Source organism: Phytophthora infestans, genomic scaffold (genome assembly GCF_000142945.1).
Source record: "Phytophthora infestans T30-4 supercont1.16 genomic scaffold, whole genome shotgun sequence".
Classification (NCBI taxonomy): Eukaryota; Oomycota; class Peronosporomycetes; order Peronosporales; family Peronosporaceae; genus Phytophthora; species Phytophthora infestans.
In genome coordinates, this window is record NW_003303743.1 from 48,971 (window position 1) to 61,380 (window position 12,410).

Consider the following 12,410-nt stretch of genomic DNA (forward strand, 5'->3'; position numbering starts at 1 on the left):
GGCTTGGGTTAGGTACGGTGTTGGCTTAACCGGTGAATCTGCAAATGCATACCGTTTCGCCTTCACTTTCCCTTGTTTTGTTAGCGGATCTTGACTTGCGTCAAGATCCGCAGGGGTCCCCGAGGGGACCTGGGGAGGATAGAGAGGTTTCTCTTCTATATCCGGATCCAGATCCACCTCTCTTCCGTCGACAGAGTTCCTCCCAGAACTCCATCGATCCGCGGATCTTGTTTCATTCAGCAGCGTCTTCGTCGATCCGACCTCCGACGACGCCTCTTCCCCTGGCTCAATCTTCACTTGAGCATCTTCTTGGGACTCACGGTGAAATCCCGAGTCACCAAAAGATCCGGGCACGCGCACCATTGTGGTGTGGCGGGATCAGCAAAATCTGTGCGATTGCCGGATCCAGCTTACCAACTGCACCCAGACACCGACTAACGGAGGGGGTCCCCCGATGATCCGTGTTCTGCTGAACTTTCCTCACCTTGTGTACCCGTCGGTAGGGCGGGATCTTGCTCTCTCGGTAACTTCCGAAGAGATCAAGTGGTGAAGCTTGAGTGTCTTGGCGAGACGTGGGGATGGGTGGAGCAGCAGTGAAAAATCTTGACTCTGCGTCCGTGGATTGTTCCGAATCCTAAGCGAATATTCGAGCTTATGGATCCGGGGCCTAGATCGTGGATCTGGCCGTAGGGTTGCCTTGCGGGTGTGTTCCCTTGCCTTTGTAGTTCCTTTGCGTCGTACTTGCCGCCTCCTGTGACGGAATCTTGAGAGTTGAGAACCTCTAGGGTGTAGCCGACTAAGTAGTAAATTCGGTTAACCTGTCGGATCTGCACAAGTAAAGGAAAAGCTCACTGGGTTGTAGGATCTGGCCAATGTATTATCCAGTTATCGCTACCAACACTAGATTCGCAATCCCCAACCTTCTCCGAGCTCGTACGGCCAATGTAGTTCCGGCTCTTGAGGGCAGGAAGGCACTTGCGTGTTACCGTGCAAATAGAAGTCTGTATTGATATTTAAGCCTATACCTGCCTGGATTTCTACCTTCTATGTCTTTCACTCGCTAAATCCCTTATCAGGCTCGGCTGCTTGTCCCTTCTTCCCTTGACCCATCATCCCAGCTGTATTATCTTCAGATCCACCGGATTCATGGAGTAATCATTATAGTCACCCTATTATGGGTACACTCATCCGGATTCATGTCGCTTGGATCCAATTCACTGTGAATGTACACTCGTCGTGGATCTGAGCTCTCCAATCATCCAACATCATCTCGCAACCATCTGTACTCTCCATTGTCCCACGAAAGTTCGAGATCCACTGCATCCATCATCCTTATACCCTGGATCCAGGTTCCTCTATGCGGGATCCTCCCCCCTTGGATCCGAACTTGGAAGTATGGGACCCGGGGTACCTCGCGGTGGATCCTGACTTCTTGTTAGCCGTGGCTACTAGATCCACCTTCGGATGGCACCTACTACCATCCTTCATAGGATCCACACTCGATCCACTGGTACATAGTATATCCCATATCCACCTAAGTGAATCCAGGTAAGGGTGGATCCGAGATAAGTCTTGGTGGATCTTGCCTCCCGTACATCACTCATACTAGATTCATCGTTATTTCGTACGGGGTGTTGCTCGTCATGGCTAATCCACCACAGGCAACTTGCATCCGTGCCAGACAGCCCAAATCCTTTCTAATCACTTGAAATTGTCGCTGATTCGGGATAGTGACCCCGCGTCAGGCCCATTCTCCTATTTCTGAGAAAGCACTTCACCACAATACGGTGGCGAGATGGTGAATTGGAGAATGAAGAAATGTCACAACGGGCACCAGTACCGTAGCTTCCATTGCGACAGGGGCAGTTGTGGTGTAGTGATTTCTCCGTAGTTGCGGATTATCACCCGTCGACAAAGACGTGACACCGCCCAAGATGTTCAAGCGACGAACCCTCGGTCAGGTGATGTACGGAGACGCCAAGGTGCCAGGGACTCGACGGCGTCACTCCCGAGCTTTCAACGAGCATTGGATACGGGCATATGTCACTGAATCCAGGCTGTCCTTATTATTAATAATGGACTGACCGGATTCGCATTCAGCGGACCATCTACGGTACGAACCCTCAGTGGCGGTTGGGATGAGTTCGCGGAAGACTCAGCGACCCTTGGAAGGCACGTTCACCGTCTGGGACAGGGCGTGGACCGTTAAAGATGCCCATGCGACGGTGCAGACGACGCTTGGCATGCAAGAAGATCCATAACGGATCATTGTTCACTTGATATTTGTATACTTGATTAGGACTTCTTATTGGGAATAGACCCGAAAGGGTAAGCTTAAATACAGAACAGAATTTCCACTTAAGCACACAGAGCGACGTCCGGCTTCAAGGTAAGCGTCAGGTCAAGCTTGTTTGAGTGTGTTATGCCTGTCGGTGAACTCGAAGCTCTGTAGCGAGGGTTCATCCGGCAAGGCCAAGAGACTTTGTGTATTGGCCGATTACTATCGGGAGGTTTTACGTGACAGCTTATTGTTGCCTATTTGCACGACTGGGAGTGCTTGTATTGCATCCCTTTTATTCTTTTAACTGAGTGTTGAACACTCGGTGATCTCGTGAAAGGCTTACCTGTGCGTGGTACCCTTCCGCTGTTGGGACCACGAGGATTCAAAACACCTGCTAGCTTTGCTCGTGCTAGTAGCGTGTTCTTATTTTTACTGGTTGGCCTATATAAGTAGTTTACAGGGCCCAGTTTGTCCCGGTGCAAGGGCAGAACTGGGGTCTTCAGATCCGCCCGAACGATCGTTTACTATCCTAGTAGACGTATTGTTGTGGGAACATCCTAACTACATTTGTAGCTAGAGCTCACGTGGAAATTCCAACACCACATAGCGGTTCCACGTCGTGTAGTTGTCACCGTTGAACTTGTCGATGGTGACCTTGGTCGAGGCGTCATGGGCAGAGGACATGGTGCTTGAGCTCATAACCTGTTAATAGTGTAGAGGTGTTGGAACGAAGCTTGGGGCTGAACGGAGTGACTTCTGCACTTGGTGCGGAGACCGGAGTGAAGGCACTTAAGCGGAAGAAGAAAGATTGGAAAGTGATTGATTTATCGGGGCTTACACTATCCTCACTACCTAGGTCATCCAATCATTCTGTACTCGTCCAATTATTCTACTCGTCCAATCGCGGGTGGCATATATAACTTTCCATAATCACAGCGGGATCGTATTGGACCGGTTCAGGTTGACCGGTTAATGGGTACAGCTGGTACACAGTACCAAGACCAGCAACCCTCAATAGTGACAACTTGGGAATGTGCCCATCGTCCGCGAGATGCACGTCCACTGGAGCCATCTTCTTGTAGTTCATCATGTACTCCTTCGAGTACGTCATGTGCTGCGTCGCACCCGAGTCGACCAGCCACTTGTCACTTGACTTGGTGGTCTCGCTCGCACCACCAACCAAGAAGAGAAACTCGCCCGATTCTTCTTCATCGCGCGCGACGTTTGCTCGTTGCGGCCTCTGTCGCTCCGCATTCTCACGAATCCTCACCGGACACTTGGCGATCCAATGTCCTTGCTCGACGCAGTAGTGACACGCACTTGTCTTTGGCGCCGGTCGCCCCTTGCGCTTCCCGTTGTCACTCGTCATGAACGCTTGACCGTGCGCGGCGCCGTCCGCACCGCCACCTTGCTCTTTGCGCTTCATGTCCTCATGCTGCAGCCGAGCCGCCACGAGTTCCCACGACAGTGAGTCAGCTCTCGACTCCAACGCCGTGATGAGGAACTGGTACGACTCGCTTAGACTTGCCAGAAGCGTGATCACCAAGTCGTCCTCGCTGACCGGAGCGCCCACTGCGTCGAGCTGTTCCGCCAGCGTCTTGATCTTGTTGATGTGCTCTAGCACATCATCACCTTCTTCCATCATCGTGGTGAAGAAACGTCGACGAAGGAAGAGCTGGTTGGCCAAACTTTTCTTCTCGAAGTGTCCTTCCAGCCTTGACCAGGCATCATGCGCACCATTTGCCGACCGAACCAACGGCAGCTGCGAATTATCCATCGCGAGACAGATAATCGCCAGCGCCTTGCGCGACCTCCGCTTGACCGTCGCTTGGGCCAACGCGGTAGCGCAGTGCTCCATCTTCAGCTCGCCACTGACGACTTCCCACAGGTCGCGCTCTTCCAGCACCATCTGCATCTTGAACTTCCACGTGTGAAAGTTGGTTCCGTCGAACTTGTTGATGCGGGCGGTCGTTGAAGTGGCGTCCACGGCGTAGGCGTAGTCTTGGGCAGAGTCTGCGGGGCTTGGGCTCATAACCAAAAGGAAGGTCGTTTGTGCACTAGATGATAAAATGCAAAGTGCTTGATTTATTGGAGCTTACTCTGTCTTACGTCCTAGTCTGCATCCAATCATTTGGTGCATCCAATCACCAACACGCTGGACTCGTCCAATCATCCTGTTCGTCCAATCATCTGTTTGCGCATACATCCTTTTGCGCAATTGACTTACCGTAAATATCGCGAGGTCCTTGGAAACCGGTTTTACTGGTATGCCGAAGCTGGACGAGACGCCTTCTTGACAACACAAGGCACGCCTCGTGGCCAAGGGCTTCAAACAAAAGTACGGCATCGACTACACTGAGACGTTCTCGCCGGTTGTCAAGTACGTGACGTTTGCGCATGGTGATCGCTTTGGCCAAGTACTATGGCTGGCCGCTAGACCAACTAGACGTGGTGACGGCATTCCTGTACGGCGTGATGAGGGAGATCGTGTTTTGCGTGGTTCCTGAAGGTGTCGAGCTCGACGGTGACTTCGACTGCCTCGAATTAGTGAAGGCCATTTACGGTCTAAAACGAGCTTTGCGCGTGTGGAACGAGACCTTCGACGAGTTCGTATGCTCTATCGGTTTTCAAGTTTCGGACTTTGACCTGTGCCTCTACATCAAAGTTGTTGATGGCCACTGTGTACTCATACTGGTCTACGTCGACGATGTCCTGGTCACCGGAAGCTCACCCGAGCTGATCTCACGCACGAAGGACGACCTCAAGACACGCTTCGAAATGACTGACAGCGGCAAGTGTGTGTTCGTCCTTGGGATCGAATTGGTAGACGGTCCAGACGGCAGCGTGGCGATGAACCAACGGCGTTATGTGAATGACATCCTGAAGCGCTTTGGTATGGACGAGTGCAAGGGTGTGGTGACTTCGGTGGATATAAGCACTCGACTGGTTCCAAGCGACGCGGCGACCAAGGTACAAGCTCCGTTTCGCGAAGCTGTTGGTGCACTAATGCACGTGATGAACGCGACGCGTCCAGATATTGCGTACGCGGTGGGCTATGTGTCGCGCTTCATGGAGAATTGCCAAGAAGAACACTGGGTTGCGGTCAAGCGCATCTTTCGCTACCTGCAAGTCTCCAAGACGCATGGAATCTACTACAAGCCGGGTAACAACATCGACTTTCGCGGATACTCTGACGCAGACTAGGCTGGTGACCTCGCGGACCGCAAGTCGACTTCCGGCTACACGTTCATGCTGATGGGTGCGCCAGTGAGCTGGGGCAGCAAGAAGCAATCAAGTGTCTCGCTATCTACGAACGAAGCGGCGTACATCGCGCTCAGTCTGGCAATTCAAGAAGGCAAGTGGATTCATCACCTACTGTGCGAGATCTTAGCAGCTGCCAATGAGACTGGACCCGACCTTAAGATCCAAGAAGACAACCAATCGTGCATCAAGATGACGAAGAACCCTGTGAACCACGGCCGTGCCAAGCACATCGACATCAAGTACTACCACATCCGCGATGAAGGCAAGCGTGGTGAAGTCAAGCTCGAGTATTGCGAGACTTCTGTTATGCTGGTTGACATCATAACGAAGGCGCTCCGAGGGCCTTGTCACATAGACCTAGCAGCTGCTCTCGGCATCCACGCGTGTTCGCATTAAGGGGGGATTGAGGGCTGCTGGTCGTGGTACTGTGTACCAGCTGTACCCATTAACCGGTCAAATACGATCCCGCTGTGCTTATGGTACGTTGTTTTTTCATTCATGATTGGACGAGTAGAATGATTGGACGGGTACAAAATGATTGGACGAGTAGAATGATTGGATGACCTAGGTAGTTAGGACAGTGTAAGCCCCGATAAATCAATCACTTTCGAATCTTCCTTCTTCCGCTCAAGTGCCTTCACTCCGGTCTTCGCACCAAGTGCAGAAGTCACTTCGTTCAGCCCCAAGCCTTGTTCCAACACCTCTACACCGTTAACAAGGCGCGAGCAAACTAGCGCCGCGCTACATTGGGCCATTTAAAGTACTACGAGTTATGGGTGATGCCTACACGCTAGACATTCCTACGTCGCTACGACTACACCCGACTGTGGTGTAGTGATTTCTCCCTAGTTGCGGATTATCACCCGTCGATAAAGACGTGACATCGCCCAAGATGTTCAAGCGACGAACCCTCGGTCAGGTGATGTACGGAGACGCCAAGGTGCCAGGGACTCGACGGCGTCACTCCCGAGCTTTCAACGAGCATTGGATACGGGCATATGTCACTGAATCCAGGTTGTCCTTATTATTAATAATGGACTGACCGGATTCGCATTCAGCGGACCATCTACGGTACGAACCCTCAGTGGCGGTTGGGATGAGTTCGCGGAAGACTCAGCGACCCTTGGAAGGCACGTTCACCGTCTGGGACAGGGCGTGGACCGTTAAAGATGCCCATGCGACGGTGCAGACGACGCTTGGCATGCAAGAAGATCCATAACGGATCATTGTTCACTTGATATTTGTATACTTGATTAGGACTTCTTATTGGGAATAGACCCGAAAGGGTAAGCTTAAATACAGAACAGAATTTCCACTTAAGCACACAGAGCGACGTCCGGCTTCAAGGTAAGCGTCAGGTCAAGCTTGTTTGAGTGTGTTAAGTCTGTCGGTGAACTCGAAGCTCTGTAGCGAGGGTTCATCCGGCAAGGCCAAGAGACTTTGTGTATTGGCCGATTACTATCGGGAGGTTTTACGTGACAGCTTATTGTTGCCTATTTGCACGACTGGGAGTGCTTGTATTGCATCCCTTTTATTCTTTTAACTGAGTGTTGAACACTCGGTGATCTCGTGAAAGGCTTACCTGTGCGTGGTACCCTTCCACTGTTTGGACCACGAGGATTCAAAACACCTGCTAGCTTTGCTCGTGCTAGTAGCGTGTTCTTATTTTTACTGGTTGGCCTATATAAGTAGTTTACAAGGTCGAGTTTGTCCCGGCGCAAGGGCAGAACTGGGGTCTTCAGATCCGCCCGAACGATCGTTTACTATCCTAGTAGACGTATTGTTGTGGGAACGTCCTAACTACATTTGTAGCTAGAGCTCACGTGGGAATTCCAACACCACAACTGGTCCGGCGACCCGGGAACAGATTGTGACCATTGTGAACTGTTTGTATGGCCTTCCAGTTTACGAGCTACCAAGAGAAGAAGAACAAGAAAAAGAAAACAAGAAACATGGCGAAAGGACAACCGACGGTACCAGTTACGCCTGCCAAGTCTGGCGGGGCTCGCAACAAGAGTTCAAGCCCGGCTGCGCGCTTTGCAGCCGCCACCGAGCTTTCAGTGAGCTTCGACGACGAAGCGGACATCGGTCCTGACGCCCACGATTATGAAGATTACGAAGACAAGACGCCGGCTCCAGAGCCAGGCGCAGCGACGCCGGAGACGGCCACGCTATCATCGGGGCTGAGCGGGGCGACCCGGTCCCTTTCGAGGAACCTCGTCGACGAGCTCGATGATGTTGCGGGACCGGAACCCGCCTACGAAGATTATGACGATGGGACCGAGGGTTCTAAACCTTCGGTGGCGAGTGCAAAGCATTCAGCACTGCTGAAGGCACCTCGCCCACCTATCAACGGTGATACACCAGCCGCCAAGCGCGTTTTCGACCGCGTACAAGCGCTGATGCAGAATGATGAGTGGATGCAGCTGTTCAAGTCCATCCTTAAGAAAAAAGCCGACTGGCCTGCGCTTGCGCAGGAACTTCAATACCCAGTCAACTCGGTTTTGACTAGCCAAGTTGCCGAGGATTCAGTTTCGCTACTGTTATCGCTGGGCTTCGAGAACGAGACGTACCCATCGACGATGTCGCTCCAATATTGGAGTCCACATGAAGCCGTAGCTGCTCTCCAGAAATGGAAGAAGAAGCTTCGGAAGGCGTTTGGCGCTGTTGGCATCAATGCCGGAAAGCAGCCTGTGAGCCGACCGATGATTCAAGATGAAGATCCTTCCAAGATTCCACTGCCGCCGACGCCCCAACGACTCGTTCGTACTCCTCCGACCAAGCGTGGAGCTGAGCGTGGTGCCTTTGGCACTACCGAAGCTTCACCGTACTTTCAAGACTCGCACATGGTTACGCCACGTTCGGAGAGCCGCATGCAACGTATTTACGCAAGTAAGGAGGGTTCGTTCGGTCGCCGAGGCGGTGCGCGAGCTCCCAAAGGTGGTGCCGGACGTCGTCAAGTCGACAGCGATGGTTCGTCCAGTGACGATGACATTTTGGTGCGTACATTCGACGAGGAAGATCCTCAACTCGAGTTGATGCGTCAGATGAATAAACTAGCGACGCTGATCGACGTGGACCCAACACCGAGGATTGAAATGGCTTCGCACCGACCATTGGATCGCATCACGCCGTTCTCAGGCTCTCGCAACAAGAGCGAGAACCTGTATGCAGTGGCTCCGTTGGTTCGTCTATGAAATGACTGGAACCCACACAGATGCCGACAAATGGTGCATTCCATTGGAGCTAAGTCTCCGGGACGGAGCCATTCATTGGTTCCGTCAACTTCCGAAGAAGACGAAGCGCAAGTGGAAGCTGCTGAGCGATGCGTTCATCCGCTACTACTGCTCGCAGTTCACGCAGACGGCACTGTCGCGTTACTACTCCGCCAAGCGGGAACGAAATGAACATCTGTGCGACTACATAAACAGGCTGAACGGCTACGCTCGAACCGCCCGTCTACACTTTGAGAAGAGTGGTCGCGACGCGAAAGAACACGTACAGCAGTTCCTGGCAACATGCGACGATGACAAACTAGCGGAGAGTCTCTACCACGCTCGAGTCGCCGACATTCACGAGCTCGAAGAGATCATCGAAGATGTTCTCAAGGGCAAGGAGAGAATGGCCAAGCGTGACAGTGAGTACCGATACTCCAAGAGCCGTGACGCGCGACGCGACGATGGGTACGCCCGCAACAATCGGCGTGATGACCGTCGCCGCGATGACAACCGAAACAAACCGAGAGTGACGCTCATTGAAGCCACGGTGGGTGACCTACTAGCTGAATTAGAAGGTCGTGAAGCTGCTCAGGGAGGCAACGAGTATTCAAACGAAGATCCGAACGCTTACGACGATGTCCAAGATGAGTACAACGACTTTCAGCCTGATAATACGGACGGTGATTTCTCATTGGATGAAAATGACCGATACCTCGCCGCTGCAAGCGAAAATGAGCGCCGTGCAGCTGCTGAAGGCACCTACGCACGTTCAGACAGCCGTCAACCGCGTGGAAACACGCCTGATCGCGAGAATGGCTTCAATCAAGATCGCCGAAGTAGTGACCGTGGGTTCAATCAGGACCAACGCGGTCGACGTGACTCCAACCGCGACAGCCGACGCCCACAGTACGGACCATGCGCGGTGTGCGGTGACATGAGTCACTCCACCCACTACTGCAACAAGCGATGCAAGTTCTGCAAGCAGCTCCACGATGCTAGACAATGCGAACTTTTCCGCACTTCCAAGACCTTGCCAAATTCGTGCGCACTAAAGGCACGAAGGAGGAACTCCCACCGGAGCTCAAGGCCGTCGTTCAAGAACGTCATTTAAACTAGGCAGCCCGCCAACTACAACTGGGTTGGTCCCTATCGGGCTGCCACAGCTAACCGAGCCTTCAATGGAAGCAGAGTGTATCTTTGCTTTCATGGGGCAGAGTGAATGGCCTGATAATTACGTAACAAGTGTGAACACGACGGAAAATAAAAAGGAGAGGGGTAGAATCCTCGGTGGAGGTGTTGGAGAGAGAGTGGAGTGTGCTGATGCTGATGAGGGCACCAGCGAGGGTTCATTCGGCTTGGTTTCGAGTGTAGCGCGAGACGAACCCAAGGGTCACTCCAAGATGATGAAGTTAAACCCTGGCGAGAGACAGGGGTGGTGGTCGGCCAATAAATTCGACCGATGGATCAGAATGAGAGCTCTGGTGCAAGGCGCTGTGAACGACCAGCGAACGAGGATCCTCCTCGACACAGGAGCGAACGTTAGTGTGATCACTGACGCCTTTGCCAAGAAGTTGCGACTCCGAGATGCACCCGATCACGGACGCCGCATTGACATTCGAGGAATCAACGAAGGCAAGGTGTCTACGACGCGGCGAGCGTGCGTCAAGATTACGCTTGGATGGGAGATGGTGTACGAGTTCGAGATGTGGGTAATGGCGCATAGTGCAGGCGTCGACGTGGTACTCGGGACCGACTTATGATCCCAGCTGGGATTCGGTTGGACCTGTTTCACGGCGCGGCGCAATTACCGCACGAAGTTCAAATCCCACTGATTAAGACCAAGAACATGATCGACAGCGAAGAATACGGCTCCCATGTTAACGCCGGGCCACCCGAGCGGTTGGACATTCAAGCGCACGAGTGGCGAGAATATCGACTAGCGAAGCGTCAAGTCGGGCTGGAAGAACACGTACTGTGGGTTCGTCGAACGAACAAACTAATCTCGTCAGTGACGAGGTTTCGACGTGGACGGCCTCAGAGCATTCGATTGACCAACGTGTCTGATCGAACTGTGTACCTACCAGCACACGACTCGATCGCGATGTGGATTCCAGATGGAGATTTGCCACGAGGTGACGGCTATGTGCGTCTGGAGTCCAAGAAGTACCAAGACTGGCAAGTGTTGGCTTACGAAGGTTGCAGAGACCACGAGCTCTTTCAGCGTGAATGCGAAATTTACGAACAATGGCTTGCAACTCAGCCTTCAGCAGTTGATCGACCATACTACCCAGAACCCGGTGGGGTGCTAGCACGACCTCTAGAAGACTCGCTAGTGGATTCTAGTGAACGTCTGACATGTGCAGAGCGCTGGGCACTGATCCTGGAAGAACGTGAGCGAGTGGAAGCCTGTCTGGCGTCCGGGGTGACAGCCGGGGATTCGGCCGACGGTCAGCCTTCCGCAGAACCTTTGGACACGTACACGACAACCCATGGCGGAGGCAATAACGCGAACGAAGCCTCGGTAGTGCGTACACACGAGCTACTGAGGCCGGTAAACGTGGTACATACGCCAACGAGTGTTAGTGTCCAGTCAGGGGTGACCACGAAAGCGAGAAGCAACGGCACTGGATTGAATGGAGTCACCCGTTTTGACGAAGCTGTCCCGGCCTTGTGTGTCACCAAATTCTGGCGAACGAGCACATGGGTGTTTGATTCCAGAGAATTACAGACATTCGCGCGGAGGTGTGGAGTACGGGCATCGAGATTTTCATTGCCAGATGTGTAGAAATTTCTGAGATATATCAAGACAGCGGCAGAACGAGGAGCGGAACAAAAGTCAACAACCCAATATGTCGGCGGCCCACGCATTCAATATTGCGAACGACGACTCGGCAGATGGCCCAGAGATGGGAAACCAGGATGGGAAGGAGATGGACCAAGTACCGACTGTTGAAATCAAAGCGGATGCCAATGTTGAGTCAAGGGAAGAATCCGTAGCGGCGTTGGAGGGAACATACATCTCGGTTGCTCGAGTGTTAACGACCGAAGGAAATGAAGCAACGGAGGATACGAGAAATGATTTCTACGAACACCCAGCTAACAACATTGGCTTGGACGACTACGCGAAGGAGCTGGCATTCCTGCCGGATCTGACCGAAGAGATCAACACGACAATTGACTACACTGCGCCTAATGTTGCTGATCCTGAGCTGTCGACTGAACGCCGAGAACGTCTGGTCGCGACGCTAAAGAACCACGAGCACATCCTGATTGCTAGTGGTAACGCACTGCCGCCGCCAGCCTACGGAGCGGTATGCGATATCGACACACAGGGGCACGCCCCAATTAAACAGCGTGCCCGACGCGTGCCGCTGCGATTTCTCGGCAAGCTGTACGAGCTGCTGCGCGCTTTATTGCGTGCAGGACTGATCGTCTTTATAGACAGTCCATGGGCATCGCCGATCGTGATTGTGATGAAAAAGAACGGGCTGGACATCCGGCTCTGCATTGATTACAAGATGGTGAATGCTATCACCGCGATCATGGAATATGCAATGCCGCTAGTCGACGACCTGTTAGCAGATCTCGAGCGCTACCTATGGTTCTGCTCGCTGGATGCAGCAAGCGGCTTCTGAGCGGTCACGATG